At 36.6% G+C, this 24,510-nt stretch overlaps 1 protein-coding gene and 1 non-coding gene across 5 annotated transcripts in view; one reads left to right on the top strand and one right to left on the bottom strand.

Annotated features, from left to right (window-relative positions):
- The window catches only part of LOC105666188 (CCR4-NOT transcription complex subunit 6-like), a 484,667-nt gene that overhangs the window by 57,588 nt on the left and 402,569 nt on the right, over positions 1-24,510 (top strand). The window lies entirely within an intron of this gene.
- On the bottom strand, positions 8,742-8,815 carry TRNAN-GUU. The gene has a single exon. It is a non-coding gene; the product is annotated as a tRNA-Asn (tRNA).

Genomic DNA, 24,510 nt, shown 5'->3' with positions numbered 1-24,510 from the left:
AAACATTTGCGGATGAGACGTGTCGTACACTTTGATAAACAAAAATTCCTCACAGTTAGTGTTAATCTTTAACAAGTTGAGAAATAAACGAGAAAGCGTGCTAGAATGAAATATACAACACGTAGACGTACAAAAGAATACTAGTAATATTTTATCACGTAAAACCGACAGAACTTCACATCCACCTAATACTTTTGTTTCTTCCATGTGGATCCGTGGATTTGCATGTGTGTGAGCTTAGCTTTTAATCCTGTTTAATCGTATACGTATGTATGTATGTAGTGTGCTTCTGTACGTTGCTAGAATTAATTAAATATTTCTATACGTAGTTGTAATTAAAGGATTAAGATCGACCCGAATACCTGTACAAGCACACGGATCAACGACATCTTAACTTTCGCGATTGGTATTTTCGTGCTTTCACCCTTCTGCTCCTCTCTTTCTCTTTTCGTCATCATTTTTTTCGGATTATACAAACATAGATTGGTCTTGCTAGTTTTAACTGGACATAACTTTCTCGTTACGTTGATAGCGATATATATTTAACGAATATAGGGAATGATCATGCTGTCCTTGGCGGATGTGCTACTTGCTTTCTCCGGCAGTTAAGCTTATCTTCTCTTAAAATACCTAACTCTCGGCAGATGACCACTTGACACGAGAAGGATCGTTCACATAAGCTCGATAGCGTCGAAAACGAATGACCATCGGCCGTTACGAAGTGCTTAGTCAGCTACTCGAGGAAGCACCTGCACGTAATGTCCGATGTCGCAGCATAGATGTTCGTAGGTAGTTGACTTCGCCTGGAAAATTCGGAATACTCGATTTCACGGACGACGGGTCGCGCTGTATAACCCGATCGCTTCTTTCGCCCGGTTAAAATCGAAGAATATCAGCTTTTTTTGTCTTCCGGCCACTGCACGTGATTGTTATTTCTGCTGTTCGCTTTTCACGTTCCAAGGTCCGCTACAGATCTTGCTCGGCTCTAATATTTTCCTCTACATATAAGCAGAGGTATTATTTTTTACCGAGAGATGCGTCGAGAAACCCGATTTTTCGATTCGCCGATCTCGGATCAAGAACCTTGTGCGATCTGGAATCTGTCGAGATTCGAACTGCTTATTTTCTTTCTCTTTTTTCTTTTTTTTTCGTAAGTATCCATTTCGTAGGGATTTCAATCTTAATAAATTTCGTTTGTAAAATTAAGAAATCTTGTATTTATTATTTTTCTCCATATAAACGATTGTGATCGTCTGATGAGATTTATACAGTTCTGGTATCTGTACGCGTTGAACATGCATCATGTACAGTACAATTATAGCGCAATTACGGTACGATACAGTACAATTAAACTAAATTAATATGATACGGTGTATGTGAGAAGTAAAAGTCGCTGGTAGCTTACGATATCGTGATTGGTGGTACGAATTAATATCCCCGAGAGAATAAAGAAGATTTTCACGGTGCTTCTTATGATTGACACGTGTCTGAGTTTCATTTGGAAGAGCAGATCTCTAACTTTGTGTTACGGAAATGTTACAACAATTAAGAAAATTATGATTGCATTTATTTTGCTCATTTTTTGTTCAGACAGGAGCCCGTCGGTTTAAATATATTCTAGGCCTCGTGAGAATAACTTGCTCATAAGGCAACAGATTTTCTTACGTTAAATAAATCATATCACCCGAGTATTTTCCGTTCGTATGAAATATCATTTACCCGAGTCTCGAGATCTCGAAACGTTTCATGTTCCGAGGGGTTTCGAGTTTTCGAGTATCTCATGCCTATTCTTTACTCGTTTGAATCGGTGAGTTTTGTTACACTTACGGCAAGAGAGCACAAAGTGTTCGTACAATTGAACTGCAAAAATAGAGAGAGAGAAATATCTTCTATACTCTTGAATACGTATATTGAAATATAAAAAGAAACATAAAGTTGGAAAAGATATTTCCATACCACTGCATTTATTATAGCAAACTGAACAGAGTTTACATAGAACGTACATAAAAAGATATTAAATAAAATGAAATTATTTGATAACTTGTAACGCGATAAAGTTCATACAATGGTCGTATCTTGTAAAAAATATTCATACAGCGTCTATTGCTAATTAACGTTTATTAAAATTAATGTTTAATAAAATATCCGCAATCTATCGAGCATGGTTAATATTAAGTTAACATTTTTTGCAGTTTTTCAAAATCTCTGTAAGATACTCTTTTGACATTTATACGACGTGACATTTAACATTTATATGCTGTTAACCAGTTTCTGTGTATACTTATTGCCGAGTTATATACTCGCGTATATTTCGATATATTTAATAAATTTAAAAAATGTTTCGTAGCTTTTTTTTAACAATTAAAATTAGAGTAATATTTAATAAGACGAATATAGAAGATATTTCCCTTTTTGTCTCTAAAATAAACCGACTCTTTCGTCTCTCGTTCTATCGCAATCATCGATCGTCTGATAAAAACTATCGTAATCAATGTTTGCTCTGGTTACAAGAAATCTATCGGAAAAATAGTAGAAAATTCAGTTTCACAGGGTAGTTTTTGCCTCGTTAAAATAGCAGCGATGCTCAGTGCGTATCCGAATTCTCGAAATTTCGTCACTTGATTATAATTCCGTGTAGCGTGCGCGTATTTGTGCAGATCAAAGGTTTCGCAACGCCTCATAATTTTCTAAACTACGCCGTTTCATTGCAGCGGCTAGATGGTACGTTGGAGTTCGCATTTATAAGCCTGTCATTTAAACATTCCTGCTACTTCGTATGAGATATCTTCCGCTAGAATGCCCAATGATTATCAAACACGCGTAATGCTGGATATTGGTAAGCGAGATAGCGTGGAAACTAATTTGCTTAAAAGTTGTATTAATCTCTGAAAACGCGATTCGAATTGAATTCATTTTAAACAGCGATATGGAGAAAGACGCGTTCTCTCTGTATAAAACAGATTTCCGTTTGTATTCATTCGAATGGGATATAACGTATATTTAATCACAATTACCCGAACGATTCACTTTTATATCTTGCTGTCGCGATTTCTTCTCACGCGCGTAATTTCGATAATATTATTCACGTTGGCGAATCTTAATCATGCGTGCATCTTCGATAAATTTCGATGAACGTTCGCTGTAAATCGTGCGAAAATCGGTTAAAGTTCCGTATTATTGCCAGTATCGCCTAAGTAATTTCGCTAACGTTTACAACCTGCTTTTCATTATTTTCCATTAATTACTGAACTTTACCGAACACCTGTGAAGAAATAATGAGAGCACGTAACAAAGAAACACGAGGAGCCGATGAAACGTGAAATAGTAAAAACTTTGACTCAAAGTTGTGCGAACTCTCGTAAAAAATTAGTTTTGCAAGTTTACAATCAAGCAGAAGGATGAAAACAACTTTTAATTTCAGTGAAACGAAGGGAACCTACGGAATAGCTTTTCACGCATTATGCACCGCTCTTCGTACGACACAGCTCTTACTATGCAGCATGATTCGTGAACACACGACCATACTTAAGGAGATGAATCTACAAATTAAAATAAGCAAAAATACATCGTACGAACGTATGACCCACATAACTTGGCTCTCGTGTTATGAATCATCGAAGAAAATGGTCACAGTGTGTGTCTTATGCCTCGACCGCGTTACTGCACGTTTTAGCGTTGCCCGCATATACAGCTGAAGCATCTTTCGATTATTTGTAAAGTTTACTAACAGTTTTTACTTTTCCACTTTTATAAAACGATAGTCAACTGGCGAGGATGAGATTCTGATTGTCTAAAATTCTACCTGATTCGCGTCGATCGATATTCCTAAGGCTTAGACAGTGTCAGGGCTCAAGACTACTGGTACTAACAAATCTGACAGTGGTATCAGTGATACTAATTACAGCAGCCAGATTAGGATCTAGAACAATTAATTTTAAAGCCCATGGGTAAGTGTTTTAGCATCTATTATTTTCTTTTACCATGCAATCAATGCTAGAGCATTCAGTATCATGTGTCAAGACACGAAGCAGACTCTTTCAACATGATTTTTAATCATCCAGAACTACGTGTTGAGGTTATCAGATGTATGAACAGAGGAACGCGTGGATAAATCGTAAAGTAGAAAATATATTTTAATACAGAAGTGTAAGTACAAGTAGGAATATAATTTTTTTTTTTATTTATTAGAATATTTACAATCAATTCTCGTTGAGAATTTTCAGTAACTTCATTTGGCGTGATACAATGACATGGCTTATACTAGTTTTATATTGTTGGTTCTAGTAGAATCTAAGGATTTAATCTAGAGGGTAATTTCTTTTTAGTCTGCGGATCTGGTCCGCCGTGTTTAGTAGTTGGATGACTAATGGGTTGTGAGGAATATAATTTGAGCTGGTCCAGATCCGCACGCTAGCAGTGTTGCCCTATAACTGAAAATCCCGAAGCCATCGTCGCCTGCCTATGGTCTACCTTCGTCCCAGTCTATTGTTAACCCTTTGAGTGCTGTGGGCGCATATAGGTGTCTGGCGAAAGCTATCGGTGTGGACTGAGGACATATATATGCGTTTTCTGTAAGTGCCCGGCATGGACTAAGGACGCATGTATGGGTTTTTCAATTTTTCCGAACACCTACGCAGAAGTAATACTATTACGTTTGTGTGAAATAAATATAAATGCATTCCTTACGGCAGTAAACAAATGCCAATAGTGGCTCGTTATTGTCGAAGTGGTCACCACTTGTAAGAAAACTCTACATCTGGTTTTTTTAGTTTTCTCAAGCACCGAATTTTTCACACACAACTAAATTATTCACTTGTGTTAATATTTACTAAATTTAGTTTTCTAGTTTATTGTTTTCTAGTTTATTACCCAAATTCTAGTTAACTGTAGATTTCAATGTTTATAATAAATAATTAAAAATAACTAAAAAATAACGCTCTTGAATCATTTAATCTCGTGCAAAAGAATTACCATAACTTATTACGATTTGCGCTTTGAATAGTCAATCAACAGAGTTCAGTCTAACGAAAAAGTATTCCGTCCACAGCGATCGTCAGCGCTAGACGCGCGCCGTCCGTACGGACGGCATAGGCCGCGAGTATTTAGCACTCAAAGGGTTAATACGCTGTCGATGATTTCAGTGCTTGAGAAAACTAAAAAGACCAGAGGTAGAGTTTTCCTAGAAGCGGTGACCACTTCGACACTAGGAAACTAAACTAGGACATACGATCATACGATATTTTATACTTCATTCACGAGACGAATCTGCCCATATTCTCATGTTGCTACGATGTTTACTAGAATCGAAAGTTTATTTTGCTATATTCTTTCGCATCTTGTGTGCGTTACGATTTACGACGTCTCTTCGTACAAGATTCATCTTAACCGGTATACCAATTGCACTTGTTGACGCATTAGGCACAGGGCCAAACCAGTCGCACATATTAAATTAACAGACTTGGCGTATTCCAATTGTATATTTTCCTATGGCGCAAAAAGGATGGCGAGACGGTTGCTTCTTTCGTTGCCAGTTTAACGAGCTCCTGTAAGTGCTCGTGGCTAAATGGATGAGTATGAGAAAAGCAGTTTTATCGAATCATATACGCCATCGCTGTAGTATTTCTGGCGCGGAGGATTTTTCAGAAGCTAATGGACTGAAACGCGAAATCGTGGTATACGCGAACAGGTGCCTCGCGCAGTTATCCATCGTTCGCTGAGAGCAGCTACAATTCTCTGGCTGTTCTTTAACCAGGGATTCAATCTTTGATACGAGCGCTGGAAAGTTTATCGGGCGGCGCCGTCTTACGACACTTGGCATTAATTGCTTTTATCATTAGTCTCGAAGCGACGTTGAATTATGTAACAACTCGGCGCCAAACGTATTTCTACGAACGGACGCTTATTTATTCAAATCCCGTGATCGTGCGTTGCGTGGAAAAAATTCTTCGCTTTTCTGAAATTGCGAAATAACTCAATTTTCCCAATGGGAAAGGAACATTTAGCGCTGCTGTTACTCCAAGATTGGTAGTACATCGAACAGTATACATAGCTAACTCTTGCTGCACTCTTCAATCTTTCATACAGGATGGTCCTTACCGAAAGAAATAAAATACGTGTAATACACATAGGCCGTAAAATCAGCCCTTTCGATGTAAAATTAACTTTTATTTTTCGTTATAGTTCGATACCGCAAGCTCACTTCTCCGCGTCACATTTGATCATTTTCGTTCGAAAACGTACGAATGTAATAGAAACCCTAATACTTCGGAACGATACAACAACAAATCACCGTGTATGTTAAACGTTTAATATTAACATTTTACTGTTAAATATGTATTACGTGGCGTTTAAATGTTTGCTCTAGGTACACAGATAAATATTGCATAAATTCTCACTAGTTAATGATTAGTGAATTGATCGTAGGTTGTTACGTGAGCAGGAATGTGTTAATACATTATCGTGCGGGATCAACGGCGTATCCACATTTATTGGATCAATTAAAAACTAATGTCTTATTGCGCTCGATGAAATACCTCTAATTCAACGCGGTTAATTTCTTGGAATATATTTTTTTCCGCGTAATTTTGCAAGATACATAACATTCACGTTTTCAATAAACTCGCGCACTTTTTATTGCGCGTGTTTGCGTCGTTCTATATTTTCTCGAAATTTCATTTTATTATTAAACCAATGTCGTGTTTTCGTATCACGAAAAAAAGAAAAAAAGAAAGGAAACACTATTTTTGTATTATTGAAATTTCCAGGAAATTCAAAATATTGATCGGAAGCTGTGTTTATTTTGTAACGTGTTGCGTTGTTATTATTCATCTAGTCAACAATTTCTGTTTGTTAATAAAAGGTAAAAACGACTAAAGTAACTACTATATTTGCGTTTCGAATGTATTTGAAGTGTAAATTTCTGCAGCATGAAAATTGAGAAATTTATATCAAACTACGTACCATTTCTCAACCATTGCTTCACGTTAAATACTATTTTACGTCGATTGTCTTACCAGGTGACAATTGCATTTCTCAGAATTAAAATTACAATCTCGTACTTAAAAAGTGCATAGAAAGTAGAAAGCCAGCGAAAGAAAAACTGAGATTCCTTTGTTGTTAGTACCGACTTACAATTTCACAATTTTTTAGTCATCCAAAATACCAACGACGATGTGTAAGAAATGCCAATGTTATCGAATTCTCTTCATTTTTCTTTATTCGCCTGTGCGATCAATTTATTCGCGAAAGAATAGCAAAAAGTAGCAACACTTTCCAAGCTTTCGTGTTTTCTTTGAAAAAGGAAATTGCAACACATCGGAGCACAAGCTTCAGGTTAGAATATTTTATCCGTAATTTTGCTTGTTCTTCTTGGTGCATTCACCAATGCCAAGGTTGTAGGACAAACAAACGGAGCGTATACGCAAATCCGAGCACGTACATCTTCTGTTTGCATATGCGCGGCCTCTTCGACCTCACAGGCTGGCATGCTTCGGCGCTTCGCATCGGTTTTATGGCTTGCAGTTTGCCCGGAAATCGTCCTTACTCTACCACCATTTTGCTAGGACATGCACGATTTTCGACGGACACCAACGATTTCTCGCGAAATTCTCCTCGCCCCGAGGGAAAAAAAGCAAAGGCAGTGCCACTCTATTATGCCGGCTGCATTGTCCAACGTATCCTTGCATGAGACGTGACAGCGTAAAACGACTTGTCGTTGTTCTAAGCGAGTTTTTACACTTCACATTCCTGGAAAAGGAAATTTACGTCCATCTGATCCTGCTTTCGGAAGAAAAAATAAACTCCAGATTTTTTTTGAACGAACGTCTTGCGTTTCCCAGGAATTCAAACGCTCGCCGTGTTCTTACGCGCGACGTTCGTATAAAAATCATTCGGCAGAGAGAAACGAGATGTTTTTAGTAAACATTTTATTATAAGGTCAGATACATAGGCTGAGAGGGAACGTTGCGTTTGATTTTTCCCCAAAGCTTTGTTCTCAGCTATGTAAATTGATAAAAAGGAAATATATGTGATAAGAATTTGTGATATGGTAAACGTATATCGAGAGCTGTTTTTTTTTTATGAAAAGAAATATATTGCCATCCTTGCAATTTTGTGACGGAAATCACGAAATTCTTTTGTATATAATCTTCCGTTTTTATTTTATTCCACATCGAACACAATTATCTTTTATTTATTTATAACTTTACATTCTACACGCTTATCTCTTTCATTTCGTCTCTTATTTTGTCGTAACATTTATAATATCGCTCTTTTGTCTATCAAAGATATTCGGTAAGGTTCAAACTTCAAATTAAATTAATAAATTTAATTTATTTATCTATTTAATTAATTAATTGATCTAAACCCCCGATCTGAAACGTAGAAATGTATTTCATTGCAATTAAAATAAAAATCTCTCTCTAAACACACATTAATTGAAGACAGAGTTTAACTTTTAACATAAACGTCGAATCAGTGCAACATTGGAGCTAAAGGAATTAATAAATTAGTGTTCTGACTAATTAAATTCGCGACACCTATGGCCATCGAAGACGATCTAAAAATTTCAAACATATTGTCAGGAACGACGAATGTCGTACATTAAATCTTCAGATATCATCGATATTAGTCTATTTATACAAAAATGTTTTTATTAAATTCATAAATAAACAAATGAAGAGGATTGTTCTTATGTTTATGAAATTGTTGTATGTATAAATAATTGAGAAAACAAAATAAACCGCCCCCGGGTGGGCTCGAACCACCAACCTTTCGGTTAACAGCCGAACGCGCTAGCCGATTGCGCCACGGAGGCTGTTGTGAGAAATGTATTTCGTAAAGAACATGTTCATACAATTTTATATACCGTTTTATCGATATGTTTGGTAACGAATATGTGTAACCGTCAAATATTTAGTTTATTTTGTAACATTTGCTACAATATTATATGCGTATGAATCTTCTTATGTTTATCTATTATGCGCGTAAGTATACTTTTCAGTTATATTCAGGAAATTCTCATTTGTTTTGCAGTAGCAAAGTAGCTGCTAAATTGGAACAATTTTAGATGCCGTAATACGCCTATGAAACGTGCATAGACGGTGTACGTGTAAATTGGATCGATGGTGCGAGAAACCTGATGGGAAAATCTGATTTTTATAATTATTAAATCAACGCGTAGATTGATAGCTCGAAGGAAACGACGTTTCTCGTCGAGAAATTTCAGAAACCATTGAAAGAGATTCGATTGTGATGAACAATTGGATGGAAAAAGAGAAACGAAAACGCAAATTATGCGAAATTAGCGGAAATAATATGCCGTAGCGGATGCGATATCTGTACTTACGAAACAATATTCTTTCCGCTGATAGCATAGGAAGCTGGTGTTGCAACCGACATCCATAAGATCCAATCTCGTAAGGACTATCCTAACTGTTAAATATCAAAGATTAGAAAAAACAATCCCACTAGCGGAAAACACATTTACCAGAGGATGAAATTTACCAGGATTACGATATCGTTCCGTGGGACGACAAAAAATAAAAATAGAGACAAGGTAAAAAAGAATAGGGAAAGAGGGATATTCTTGGACAAGAAGAGAGAAGTTTCGTTTCAATGCTTCCGGTAGTTTTTCGCGTTATTATCATGCTTTAAGAAAGGATGAAATAATTTTACCCAGAAGGGAAGTTGCTAGCGAATTGCGAAGCGAGAAAACGGATATTGCGCTTTCACCCTTAACTACAAGTCACCCTTCAGTGAGGGAAGCCTGAATTTTTATTTTATTACGACCATCTATTGGAAAATTTAGGGGCCTCGATACTCAAGGCCTATCTTATAGAAGTTTAATAAACAAATATATATTACAAAACGGTACAATTATATTGGATTAAGCATAACAATTGTTATTCGTGGTATTCGGCAAGTTAGAAAATTAAAAATATTGATAATAATTTGACAAACTATATGTCTGTGGTCTGAATACTGAAGATTGAAGTCTGAAATCTACAGACTGATTGTCTGTACTCGAGGGTTAACCGCTTAACCTACAACTACGGGCATAGCCCGTAGCACGATGATCGGGCTAAACGTGAGCATTACGGGAGGAACCCGCAGTACGATAATTGGGCCAAACGAAAATATTACGGGCATAGCCCGTAGCACGATGATCGGGCCAAACGTAAGCATTACGGGCAGAACCCTCAGTACTATAATTGGGCCAAACGTAAATATTACGGACATAGCCCACAGTACGGTGATCGGACCAAACGTAAATATTACGGGCATAGCCCGTAGTACGTACTACACAAGTCGCGCGAATGGCTCCAAGGCTGTCCGAGCTTGTTTACGTTTTCGGCTCAAAATTCTCGAACGTGAATCGTAGGTTAAGGGGTTAAATACGTACTAAATATATATGTCGGGTTATCGTTAGAATTTTGGACGCGTAACAATTCTTCATTTGAATTAGCCATCGTTTTATACAACGGAGATTATATTTACGGGTACAAAAATGTCTTTTACAAAGTTTAACGAATAACCGTGGTGTTTAGACACGCAAGATGCAATTGACAATGTTCTTGGGTTCGATAACGAATCTACGGTCAACGGGATAACTCTTTACTAAGAGTAGAATACTTTTTAAGCGCAAAATACAATTGCCGGGACGCTCGGTATAAACTGCTCGATGTGTAACTTTCCAAGGCGATCGCACGAATAATAGACCGATGAAAATTTTCCTCGCTTTACAATTGCGTTCGTTTGTTAAATACTCGTTAGAAGCATCGAGAAAGTTCCAATCACCGTTGCTAGGCAGTTTCTGCCTGGAGTTTGATTATTAATACAACGTGTGTCCCATTATATTGGCACCTCCGAGGTAAAATCACACGTGGCTAGGCCCGTTCTTGAGACCGTATGCCGCCACAACCACATTTCCAGGAAGAACCATACAACCACTCCACACCTCCGTCAGGCAAAACGTCCATCCCGTGACCGTGACTACGTTCGGCGACCAGTTGTGTCACCTCGAGCCCAGTCTCACTATCGCAAATCTCGAACAATTACAATCAGATTGAATGACAACAATTGCTTAATTACGGCAATTATTTATGATAGAATCTAGGCTAAAGTATTAGAGGATTTTCCCAAAATTTCAAAAGAAAGGCTCCAGTTTCCTTTCATCTCCGACATGTATGTATTTGGAATTGAGGAACTTACCTTCTAACAAGACACTGTTAGGCTAAATTCTGTAGTCTGTAATACTGATTGTTCCGTGATAGATATTCGCTCGTCTCAAACACGAACTGGTTACAGGTCTAACTCATATGCTTTTTAAAACGAAATATTCAACTGCTAAATTATTGTTGCGATTAAAATGTAAAACAGATCGATGGAAATTAACGTGATAGAATTGCTTGATTATATGTGTATTAGAGATGTGTGTGCTTTAGAAATTATGTAGAGTGTTAAAAGTGCAGGGGAGTGATAGTGAAGTGGCACTTTAACCGGACTTATCATTATCGTACAAAAAGTTATCAATGCTTACAAACAGTAAATAAATCTTTATCTTTCTTGGAGCCAAAGCGGGCGTTTTATATTACGCTGTTTAGTAAGAACTGAAAATAGAAATAGCAACATTTACTCATATCTTATATAATCGGTCGTCTGGTTATCACGATTACTATTACTTATAAAACATGTTTGTATTTTTAAAGCAGCACTTTTTTTCCCTCAACACATTACCACAGTACATAAAGTAAACCGATTCTTAAAGAGATTTTCTCTTTTTTGTTCATTTTGTAGCTTAGTAAATTCTGTCATGAAACGTTAACAGTCACTGTCCACGATACTCACGAATTCTTCTCAATTGAAACGTTAGTAATTGGAATTAGCATGTACTTAATATTCTCTGTCCAAGCTTAATCATTTTCCAGTATCATCGAAAATGTCTGATAATTTGAATGGTCGTATAGCGTCGTTCAATCTTCTCACCGATGAGACAGAACAAGGTAGGATAGAGTAGGGATTGAGTGAAAAAAATAAGAGAAATTTAAAGCATTCATTCCGCAATCCATTAACGATGTATCTCTACAGGCACGTACATGCCATCGAATACTCGGCGTACAGACAAGGCCTATGCTGGCACGACGCCGCATTTCCAAAAGGACGGTATTTACAGGATGATTTCGAGGCACGTGCCAGTACGTAGTAGCGACCATCGATACCTACGTTTGGCATTTTCAAAGGAGTTATTCAACGAGGTATGCTCTAGTCTGCCCGCGAAACCATCTGAATAGAATGCCAAATCTCCTATTCCCCTTGCATACTATGCCTCGTTCTCTCTCTGTCTTTGGCCCTTTCTCGTCTCCCTGCCATTTCCCTCTTCGTTCTCCTTGCAGTCTCTCTTCTCCCGTATATATGTAGGTACTTTTAATGTACATTTTTCTATTGATATTTATACATCAACTTATTTGTCAACTTGGTCATTTTTATATTCTCTGTGTTCGTGTCTTTGGCCATTTCCCTCTTCGTTCTTTCTGTCTCTCATCTTCTATATATGTAACATATGTTTTAATGTACATTTTTTATTGAAATTTATACATCAACTTGTTTCGCAACTTGATCATTTCTATATTCTCTCTGTTCGTGTCTTTGGCCATTTCCCTCTTCGTTCTTTCTGTCTCTCATCTTCTATATATGTAACATATGTTTTAATGTACATTTTTCTATTGAAATTTATACATCAACTTGTTTGGCAACTTGGTCATTTCTATATTCTCTCTGTTCGTGTCTTTGACCATTTCTCGTCTCCCTGTCATTTCCCTCTTCGTTCTCCTTGCAGTCTCTCTTCTCCTCCTATACATGTAGATATTTTTAATGTACATTTTTCTATTGATATTTATACATCAACTTATTTGTCAACTTGGTCATTTTTATATTCTCTCTGTTCGTGTCTTTGGCCATTTCCCTTTTCGTTCTTTCTGTCTCTTATCTTCTATATATGTAACATATGTTTTAATGTACATTTTTCTATTGAAATTTATACATCAACTTGTTTGGCAACTTGGTCATTTCTATATTCTCTCTGTTCGTGTCTTTGACCATTTCTCGTCTCCCTGTCATTTCCCTCTTCGTTCTCCTTGCAGTCTCTCTTCTTCCGTATATATGTAGGTATTTTTAATGTACATTTTTCTATTGAAATTTATACATCAACCTATTTGTCAACTTGGTCATTTTTATAATCCCTCTGTTCGTGTCTTTGGCCATTTCTCTCTTTGTTTTTTCTATCTCTCATCTTCTATATATGTAACATATGTTTTAATGTACATTTTTCTATTGAAATTTATACATCAACTTATTTGTCAACTTGACCATTTTTATAGAATAAAAAATGGAGAAGATTGGTGAAATTATACTATTATTATATTTATTTGTGATCCGTGGCTTTTAGCTCCGGATAGCTCCCGGTTATATCTTCATTTACAATATCTTACATTATCTTATCTTATATACTATTCTCAGTACAAAAACTATCACCATTATAATCTCATTAAATTAGAATTAAAAGCAAAAGTGAACTTAACATAGACCTTAACTTCAGCTCATCTTGAACTTAAGCTGTAAAATTATGTAAGATAAGCATCTTACTCTCTACATTTTGGTCTGCGAACAGCTCATATATATATTATATTATTATGTTATATACGTAAACATAAAGTCTTATCTACCTATGTATTCCCACCTCTCTACCTCTCTGATCTCTTTCCTACCTAACGCCGCCAAATTATTTTGTCGTTGGTTTTCCTGCCTCTCTATGTTAGCCTAATAAACAAATGTATATTAATTTATATTTATTTTTCTATCTATCCATCTCTCTATCTATTCATCTATCCCATTCTCTTCCTACCTGTTCCACCTCTATCCTACCTAGCGCCAGCTAATTATTTTGTCTTTGATCTTTCTGCCCCTCTGTATTTCTGCCTGTGGATTGATTAATCGAAGACCGAAGTTCAAAGCCGTTTGCCATTTACGTAATCTCGGCTGCACTTACCGGATGTAGCCATGTAGCACGTTTAACGATCTACATCGATCGCTTTCTTGATGGTGCAGCGACACGCAAGAACGCGAAACGGAGTGAGGTTGTTTGATTAAGTGTCGGAATTTACCGATTGCCAGATAATAGCGCGTCGACTGCACGATAAGAACGGCTAGGCGAGCGTCTTGTAAAAAGACACCGAGTCGATTGCGAGGACAAGATCTTCTTTATCCGATCATTACATGTCCATCATCTTTGCCATACGTTTATATTATCTTTACCATAGATCATTGAAGAATCGATGCTGAAGCTATGAAAGCGGTATATTACTTTGAGAATATTTTATATTCATAAAGAAAGGAAAGCGGTATGATAAAAGTCTCAATAGCTACGAGATATTAGCCGATAAAGGTACTTTGAAACGACACGAGTTGATTTTGGCCTGAATTGAATCTGCAATGAGGTGGTAAATATAACGTACATTATGCATACAAAAATAAAATTGTAAAACTACTCGAACGATTCTTTGCGTTATGAGTTTTCTACGTGCAAGATCTTAGATTTGCTAATTTGCTATGTATACGGCATTACATTCGTCCTAATCGATTATTATTAGTTTATCAATAACACCAACGATATTTATTATCAACTTTGTTCCTCTTCTTTATTTTACGTTTAATTCGCCAGTTTTTCGCGTTTCCAAATATAATCAATATTTTTTTATTATTGTCTTGGTATCAACATCAAAGTAACATACATAAATGATAATCCTGTCGCAATGCAGTCACAGTCACGTGAAATTACTGCTGGCAGAATGACACGGTTCGAAGGTTCATTTATTGTTTGCTGCATAATAAGGAATGATCCATTAAAATATACAAAGTTAACATACATATTTACATACATAATAAAAATAAGCGTCACAACTAAGAAAAGCTGCACTAGGGAGCTGTATAATGACTTCTTGATAGCAGAAGAAGTCTTATATTCAAAGAATATATCAATTGCGGAAAGTACGTTATTAATATTAATGGCCATGCGGTTTATGCCGGTGCGGTAAGCAAATTCAGTGTTGCGCGGTGAGCGTAGAAAATTTTATGTTGCCGCAGATTTGTCACGGCAACGTTAATTCCCTAAGTCTGCGTAATATCAGCAGTTTATGAGATCGTTAAACACTTTACGTACAAATAAGATGTCACGAAGCTTTTGCTCTTCGATGTTGCGAGGCCAAGATCAGACAGAATTAGTCGATAGTCTTAACTGATGATAGGGATCGTCAGAATGTCTCGCAGCTAGATGTAAGAATCTACGTTGCACTCTTTCAAGCGTAATAATATGGGTGTTGAAACAAGCAGTGCAGACTATCGACCCATACTACGATATTAGCCCCCGTTAAGGCACAGTAGAACAGTATTACAGTAATCGTGCTATGAAAAAATTTAGCAGCTCTATAAATATAAGGCTGAATGATCTATAGCAGCGGAAAATAATGCGCTTGCGGTGCTCAGGAAAAGTTAAATTTGAGAAGAAAATAGTGCCTAGGTCCCTTATTGAGTTAGCTGACCTTTGAACTAGATCATCTAGAGAATAATCAAAAACAGTGCTGTCATATCCTCTGACTAAATCTTACGATACAACGTTTATCTATATCGAGGGATGATCTGTCATTGAATTTGAATTGAACATCAATTTTCCAGACTGTGTAGGTTTCGCTGGATTGGTAGAGCGTAGGATGGACAGTACGAAAGATCTTAAACTAAATCGATAAATTAGAAAGTAATGGAAAACGATGTTGCATATCCTTTGACTAAATCTCGTGATTTATCTGTGTTGAGGGATAATCTATCGTACACTAGTGTTTCAGTGTATGTAGTTATAGGATGGAATGTCGATACTATGAAAGATCTTTAAGTTATCAGCATGGGGGAGGTATTTGCAAGAGAGGAGCACCTCAGACGTATCATTCATGAATAAATTAAGTAGAAACGGCAGTAGATGGGATTCTGCTTAAACAACGGAGAAACGAAAGTGAGTAAAAGTTTCAATTTAACGGTGTATTTATGAGCCGGTATGTAGATCGACGTGGCACGTCCCATCCATGTCTTTCCATAACATTAAATAAATGTTAAGGAGTGATAAAGCACTGCGCCAGCGAACACAAAGCACGCAAGGGAAGAACTCTCAGTCCATAAAGTGCAAGCCCGATATGGAAAGGCAGCGCGATGCGTTAAACTGTCTGCGAGTTTTCGATTTACGACGTGACGGGATCGAAGTTTATACAAGTACTGGCTTTAAGAGACCATCGCTTTTCCGCGGCCGGCTCTTTTTATTCGATCCCCTCTACGTTAGATCTTATTTGCATAAGTGGGTAGAATAATGCCGATAAACGGTTGGTACAGGGCCCCTATGTGTGGCTCTGGCTCTATAGGTTGAGGGTTAGCGAAGCCAGTGTTCTCGGTGTTTTTAAAAACACGAACAGCAAAGCTCGCGTACAGGAAAACAGAATGGAAAACACGGAAGGTATACCGTTCCAATGAAAACGGTCTGTGCTGGCAAACGTTTTATGGGAGTAGTGGGATCCTTTGTTAGAGAATCTCATGGATAATTTATTCGTCGTGGTGGCAGCTTTTAGAGAAATTTCTAATGCTACGAATGAATCGGTGGAAACCGCATTGTCAGGACTGTCGAGTAAATTGCTACGGACGCAACTGTCAATTACATCGAAGGCTTTTTGGCGACGCTGGTTATCTCTCCTTCCCCACGAAACCTGTTATTTGCGAACATTTTATAGCGTCGAAGAATTCGACGGTGGACGTAAGTTAAGACGAACAGTTTCCAGAAAGGAGGAACGTTTCCCTTAGGTAAAATAGTACGTTGATGGCGTATAAATCTTCGTTTAATCGGGTATAATCAAAGCGTTTTAACTTTAACCCACGAAGCAACGTTTTATTTCCTATTGTCTTCGATCAGTTTGCGTGATCGAATTCTGTTTTTCATATTGCCAATATGAAAGGGAACTTCAAAGATTCGCTTAGCATCTTTTTCACTTTGATCTCTTCCATTTAAATTGTACAATTTTGTGAAATTTAAACGCACTGAAGTATTCGTAACGTAATGATAAATATAGAGATACTACGGGAATATATTCATTTTTATATGCTTATGGATATAACTGAAGAATTGGGATTCAGATAGAAATTCGTTTCATCCACCAAATACAGTGAAATCCGCTTGCTGTCATCACTTTGGAACTTGCAATCTTTGATAAGAATAACTGGCTGATAATCTATCGAACTGAATTTATTACAAACGATTATGCCAAACCATTGTTATAATTTATATTCACCAAACGAAACGAGTTGATTTTTATTGAAGTAATTAATGCAAGAAAAACTCTACATTTTTACTTTTGTCTAAACAAAGATTCAGTCAGATATCTGATGACATGGAAGAGACACATAGTAGATAAATCCAAGCAACTTAAATTAAAATTAAAAAAATTCTACCGGCTCATTGGCAGACCTTCCAACTTAAGCGTGCAGAGTAAAATAATGCTTTAATAAAGCCATATTAAAACCTGTTTGGAACTATGGGATCCAGCTATGGGTAACAGCGAATAATTCCAACATAGAAATTCTTCAACGATTCCAATCAAAAACTTTAAGATCCTTGATAGATGCACCTTGGTATGTTACCAATGAAGCAATACATCGCGACCATAACCCATTTGCATCATGGTTCTACTCAAGAGGATTGGTCTCTATGACCGCGCGCGGTTGGTCGTTGGTGTAGTAAATGACATCCGAATTCTTCATGGACTTTATCCGAAATTTACTGTTCAAAACGATTGGTAGACAATGTTACTTCGCAAACATCGCATCTTACGTTCTTTCTAATAGAGGAAAAAGAAAAAAGTTATTTATTTAAAAAAATAAGAAATAAGAAATTAAATCATATTATTTCTCGTGGAATTCTTTACAATGGTCAGTACGATAAACTGATATAGGCGAGATGCTGACAAACGGGTCAAACGTGAACTCTCACATCTGAAGAATGCTTAGCGGCTGAAATAAAAAGCAGTCGCAGTGCGCGTAATAAACCGCGCTTGGTGATGGAAGACAGTCGCAGCTTGGATGTAAATGGATTAAGATACCTACAGTCAAAGAAGAAATATCCAAATTCAGTAATAGATATAACATACGAATTAACAACCCCCAAAACCCACTAATTACCCAATTACTTGATACGGCGGATCAGATCCGCAGCTTAAAAAGACATTAGACTTAAACATTAGATTCAGCTAGAACCAAACATACGATAATCATTTATTATTCACGTTATAGTACCACACCAGAATAATTTACTTATAATTCTCAATGAGAATTGATTATAAACTGCTTCCAAATAAAAAAAAAATCTTTACTTTTGTATATCCGTGACCTGGAGACTGTTGTTACGAAGAGAACAGAATTTAGTAAACAAAAATATTCTAAGGAAAGGTCTATATGATTGTGCCCTCGAGTATAAATTTTGTTTTGGGTTACAAGGTCTAGAAACAACAGAACTACAAGTAGATTTCTATTGCTGTTTCTTGTAGCCTTCAGCTAGAGCTACAAGGTTAACTATTTGGTAATGTCCTTTGATATAAATATATGAACATGCTCGTATCATGGTCTTCTTCTATTCTATTGTAACACCGTAAGAGTGAGGATCTGGATCAGCACACACTATACCTGAATTTATACTTGTTTAATTATACTTATACCTATAATTATTTCAATCTATTTTTCCATTACAAATTCATCCACTCGTTCCTCTATCAGTCGATCTCAACAATTGCGTCTGTAATTAAATCTGCGGTGAAATCATAAGCATAATGAATATTATGCATAGAAAGACAAAATTGTAAAACTATTTGGATAATTCTTTACGTTGTGAGTCCTCTACGTGTGAGATTGGTTTATTAATTTGCTATGCATACGGCATTATGTTTGCTCTAATTAATTACGATTAATTCGTCAGTAATACAAACAATTTTCATTATCAGTTTCGTTCCTCTATTTTACCTGACATTTTACCCGCCAGTATATTTACCTCAAACTGTACACTTGGCAAAACATTACACATTTGTGCTACATTTTTCATAAACATTTATATACATTTAAGTTATTTTTGAAAACAACGTAAAATTTATTTAAAAATCTTATCCAGTGTTGTCTGTCGTTTGTTTGAAATTATTAGTTTCCGAATGTGATTCTCATAGTCGTAACGCTTTTCGTTTCGATCGAATTCTTATTTCTTATCGTTTGTTCCCAAGTGTAATTATCACGACTGATTACGATAACAATAGCCCATTGATAACATTATCTACAATTGTAATAACCATATACCATGTATATATATACTGTAAAGAGTGTTCCGTATCTCTATTAAATATTTTTGCTCGTTGTATGGATTCCGTCGATGTGTAGGACCTTAAATTTCCCCCAAATACGCCAACATTCGCAATCTCGTGATAAACTCTCACTCGGATCTTAATGGGTTAAACATATTTCTACGCGAAACAAACACTTTTACGAGAGACCTTGCTCGAAACTGTTTTCTTCGAGTAACCAATTTTCCGAGACTGTCTGCGTTGCGATAAGCGAAGAATAAATTTATTGTCAGCCATGAGCACTCTATATAAAACAAAGAGAGAAAGCAAATACAGCCAAATAAGCACTTTCACCGTGCAGCAATAGGTCGGCCGCTTAATTAGCAAATTCTTACGGTTGAAGATCATTTTGTGCGCGAGGACCGTAACGTGAGATGAAAGAGTGACACGGAAGCCTGTCATTCACGCCAACACCTCCCTGTAATACAACGTAATACAGTAACTTGCGTCAACTGGAGGCGCCAGACCTGTATCCAACAAGTTAAGCACGGCGACGCCGCACCGTCAGGTATTTCACTCCGTAGTCACTGTGCCGAGTATAGTTTTCTCATCCTCATTATGTATTCTCCTGATGGCCGTTTAAACCCCCGCATTTCATGGCTGCGAGGGAAAACTTTGTGCGCCCGAGCCACCGGAAAGTTCAATGAAATTAACTCTGCTTTGCATACACTTAATAGCCCGTATCGCGCTACCGCGATCTACGAACGCACCGTAAGGTCCCGAGCGCACTCTCAACTACACCCCTTCGATCCCATCCCTCTGTCTCTCCCTCTTCCTTCCTCTCTCTCTCTCTCTCTCTTCGCTATCTCTCCGGTTTCTCCGCTGCGATTTTCCGCGCGAACGGTTCTCGCCGAGAACAACGAATTTCCTTCCTGATGGCACGTGTGAGCGTTGTCGAGACCAGATCTATCGTCTCTACTTTATTCTACGCCTGCCTTGACAACTTGATTAAACTTCTCTTCCTTCCCAACTTCCTATCGTTTTAATTGATTCGTTTTACTCTCGTAGCCTACACGAAACGTCGAATTCTTCGATTACCGCTGCTTTATAAACGCCGTTAGGAATTTACACTGTACACAGTGGCGATGGCTAAACTCGAAATTGCTATCGTGTGTATTAGGTTGTCCTAATTGAGAAGTGTCTTTCTTTTACAGACACGTGTTTTACAACGACGCGTCTTTATACAAACATGAAACCTAATCTGTCGAACGTTGTGATCTTCATTTTGATAGAGCAAAATGGATCATACGTAATTCGATAAAATAATATAAAACGAAGAAAATGTTGTGCATCTATTATTTCCTTATAAAACGAAAGAAACTTTTCGGACGACCTAATGTACGATTATATTCTTTATTTCCGTTTACCTGGCTTCTGGTTACACACTTTATACTCAACAGAAACTTGGACATAAGCAAAAATAGTACGTAGAAAATAGGATAATAGTTTAATTTAGTTTAATTCTTTGCTCGTTATAAACAAAATATTACCAGCGGACTCTCACTCTAACTTCCTTTTTACCTGTAAAATATCAAACTCACCTATTAACCCTTTGAGTGCTGTGGGCGCATATAGGTGTCTGGCGAAAGCTATCGGTGTGGACTAAGGACATATATATGCGTTTTCTGTAAGTGCCCGGCATGGACTAAGGACGCATGTATGAGTTTTTCAATTTTTCCGAACACCTACGCAGAAGTAATACCATTACGTTTGTGTGAAATAAATATAAATGCATTCCTTACGGCAGTAAACAAATGCCAATAGTGGCTCGTCATTGTTGAAGTGGTCACCACTTGTAAGAAAACTCTACATCTGGTTTTTTTAGTTTCCTCAAGCACTGAATTTTTCACACACAACTAAATTATTAACTTGTGTTATATTTACTAAATTTAGTTTTCTAGTTTATTGTTTTCTAGTTTATTACCCAAATTCTAGTTAACTGTAAATTTCAATGCTTATAATAAATAATTAAATATAACTAAAAAATAACGCTCTTGAATCATTTAATCTCGTGCAAAAGAATTACTATAACTTATTACGATTTGCGCTTTGAATAGTCAATCGACAGAGTTCAGTCTAACGAAAAAGTATTCCGTCCACAGCGAAACGTCAGCGCTAGACGCGCGCCGTCCGTACGGACGACATAGGCCGCGAGTATTCACCACTCAAAGGGTTAATTCATTTTAAGACTCAACATCGTCACCATCTAAGCTTACGTCGCGTACTCTACACAATAACTTTGCCTATCAATCGAAACTTAATTATACTCTATCACTCTAATCAACAAGTTGTTTGAATAAACTAATTTATACCTGTTAATTCGGTGTATACTCAATTGAACCACCCCCTATTATCCTAACGGAAATAAGGCGTCGATTATTTAATCGTAATGGGAATTTACAACTTTCGTTGATGTGCTATCTGGTGGAAACACTTGAGCTAAGCTTAAGTTCCAAAGCTCGTACTTTCGTTTTTAGCGAGTACATCTCGCGTCGTAAATTGTGCTACAATGGGCTCAAGATAAGAGAATCGAAAATGACGAGAGAAAAATTGTCGAATATTCGTGAACCTGAATGGCGTTACAATTTCGCTCTGAATAAAATGAAAGTGCTCGCACACGCAAGTGCGAAGACTTTTCTCCAAAAAGATCGTAAATGAGCAGTTGATGGATGTTTTAAATATATTAAATTTGTTACATCAAGGATTTCAATTTTTAGTTAAGACATGTGGGTCCGTGACGACAAAAAATTGTTTGAACAAGTCTGTGGTAAATAGAAGATTAAAAAGCGCTGCTATGGCTTATTCCCTATTAATATTATTATTATATTATTATTATTATTATTCCCTATTAATATCACTTACCTGTTAATCCATTCTTAAAGTTTAGGAATGAAAATGTCTAACAAATGATCCATTTTAATTTTCAATTTAATTTATTACTTTAGCTGAGATATTGTCTGTGATCGTATCGCTGACCAACATTTTAAAAAATATTTCATAACAAAGACGCGTTTATCATCAAGTGTTAAAATGAATTAATAGGATAAGTTTGATATTTTACAGAGTAAAAAAGAAGTTACAGTAACAGTCCGCTGGTAATATTCTGCGTATAACGTGCAAAAAATTAAACTAAATAAATTAAACAACTGTTGGAACAAGGTTTCTCTTTTAGTTTTCTTTCAAAGTCTTCTGTTTTAGCTTATTTAGCCTGGAAAAGTTGCGGCTCAACGATCCAAGAAAATAATGTGCGATTCGTGCTTCGACTTGCATCGAAACTTATATAATGTTTAGTTTTACAAGTTAGCTCGATAAATAAATAAATATATGTGCGTTTAATGGAATTTTTAATATATTCTTCCTGAACACGAAGCTTTCAACGTAATCACGTTTTTGATTTTTATGTTACCATGAGCCATGGAGTCTCCTTTATCCCACTCGTAGCACAAGTTACGGTTCACCGTAGCGAAGTGTATGCAAAGAAAGTTTTCGAAATTTGCATCTGCGCGAAGTTTGAAAAAAAGGAAGAAGTTTAAAAAAAGTTTGTAATTACAACCACTTAGAAACGCATTGCTTGTTCGCTTCTTTCGCGTATCCGTTACACAAATTTATGGTACTTCCCTTGAGAGCGAACTCTTATATAACAAGTTTCGACTATTATACAACGTCGCGAGACTATTAGCCTGCAAACATGTATGGTGGAAATTGCTGTAGGTGCGATTAACAAGCCATAAGAAGCGAATAAAACAGAACTACATTTACCAACCGGTTTTCCATTCTTTTCTTCCTCGATGTATATCGTATTCTCTGGCTTTGAGATTTACGTAACCGACGACGAAATCCGCTTCTGTAAAGTTTGAACTTTCTACGGGAACGTGTGCACGAACCTCGAATAATTTCCATGTAATTACACGACGAAACGTAACAATGGCGACTTAAAAAACTTAATCGCCTGTCCTAATTATTTACTGTCCCCGGCATAAAATCCGCGTTTTCACAATATTTAACACTACAACTGCCGATAGTTAACACGGAGCTATTTCTACCAAAACCAGTGAAAATGACTGGTTAAAAAATACGTAATAATAGAATATTTTTATATTTATTGATTTATTACTTTCTTACAGAAGCAATTCCATGTTACGTAGTACATTTTTGGTGTTATTAATCCATCTGGGACCATCATCCCTAAACGAAGGGTTGATACATTTATGAAATTGTTAGAACCAGTCGTTTTGACTGCTGTGGTATTTCTAGTGTTAGCATCTAACGATCTAGCGATCGATCCGGAACTTTCCTGATAATCGATATCATCATATTGAATGATATGCGGTAAAAATTTTAAAAACGTGTGGCAAGTTGTCCAAAACGAGGAAACTGGTTAATTGGGGTTCGATAAACAGATTGCAGCACCCTTTTACACTTTGACACGCACCAGTCATTTTGACTGGTATTGGTATAAGTAGCCTTGATATAAAATTACCTTCAATTTGAATACATAAAAAACAAGATAAAATTCTTTATATAGGGTGATTGGTAACTGGTGGTACAAACGGAAAGGGGGTGATTCTACGCGAAAAAAGAAGTCGAAAATATAGAATAAAAATTTTTCGTTTGAGGCTTTGTTTTCGAGAAAATCGACTTTGAATTTTCGCTCGGTACAGGTGCACTTTGTCACGTCTCGTTATAACGGATCTCACTGTAGATCGTTGTCTCGATGGATATTATCGCAGTTTAAGTTTATTTTTGCCGTAACGGAAAATTAGGAATACATAATGAAATAATATGAAGTAATTATAAAGTTTATTATTACAAAAATTGCCGAAAATGTTGCCCATTCTGCCGAACACATACTTCTGCTCTTCTAATTAAATTTCTATGAACACCTTCTAACGTATTCGGTCGTTTTAAAGTATGAAACACTACAATAATCTTTTCTTTCAATTGCTCGCAACTTGCGATTTCTTCAGAATAGACAATTGATTTAATATGACTCCATAAATAAAATTCAAAGTCGATTTTCTCGATCGAATACGTTATCACGAATTTA

This window comes from Bombus terrestris, chromosome 10, assembly GCF_910591885.1.
Source record: "Bombus terrestris chromosome 10, iyBomTerr1.2, whole genome shotgun sequence".
In the NCBI taxonomy this organism is placed as follows: domain Eukaryota; kingdom Metazoa; phylum Arthropoda; class Insecta; order Hymenoptera; family Apidae; genus Bombus; species Bombus terrestris.
This window is presented reverse-complemented; position numbering and strand designations above follow the sequence as displayed.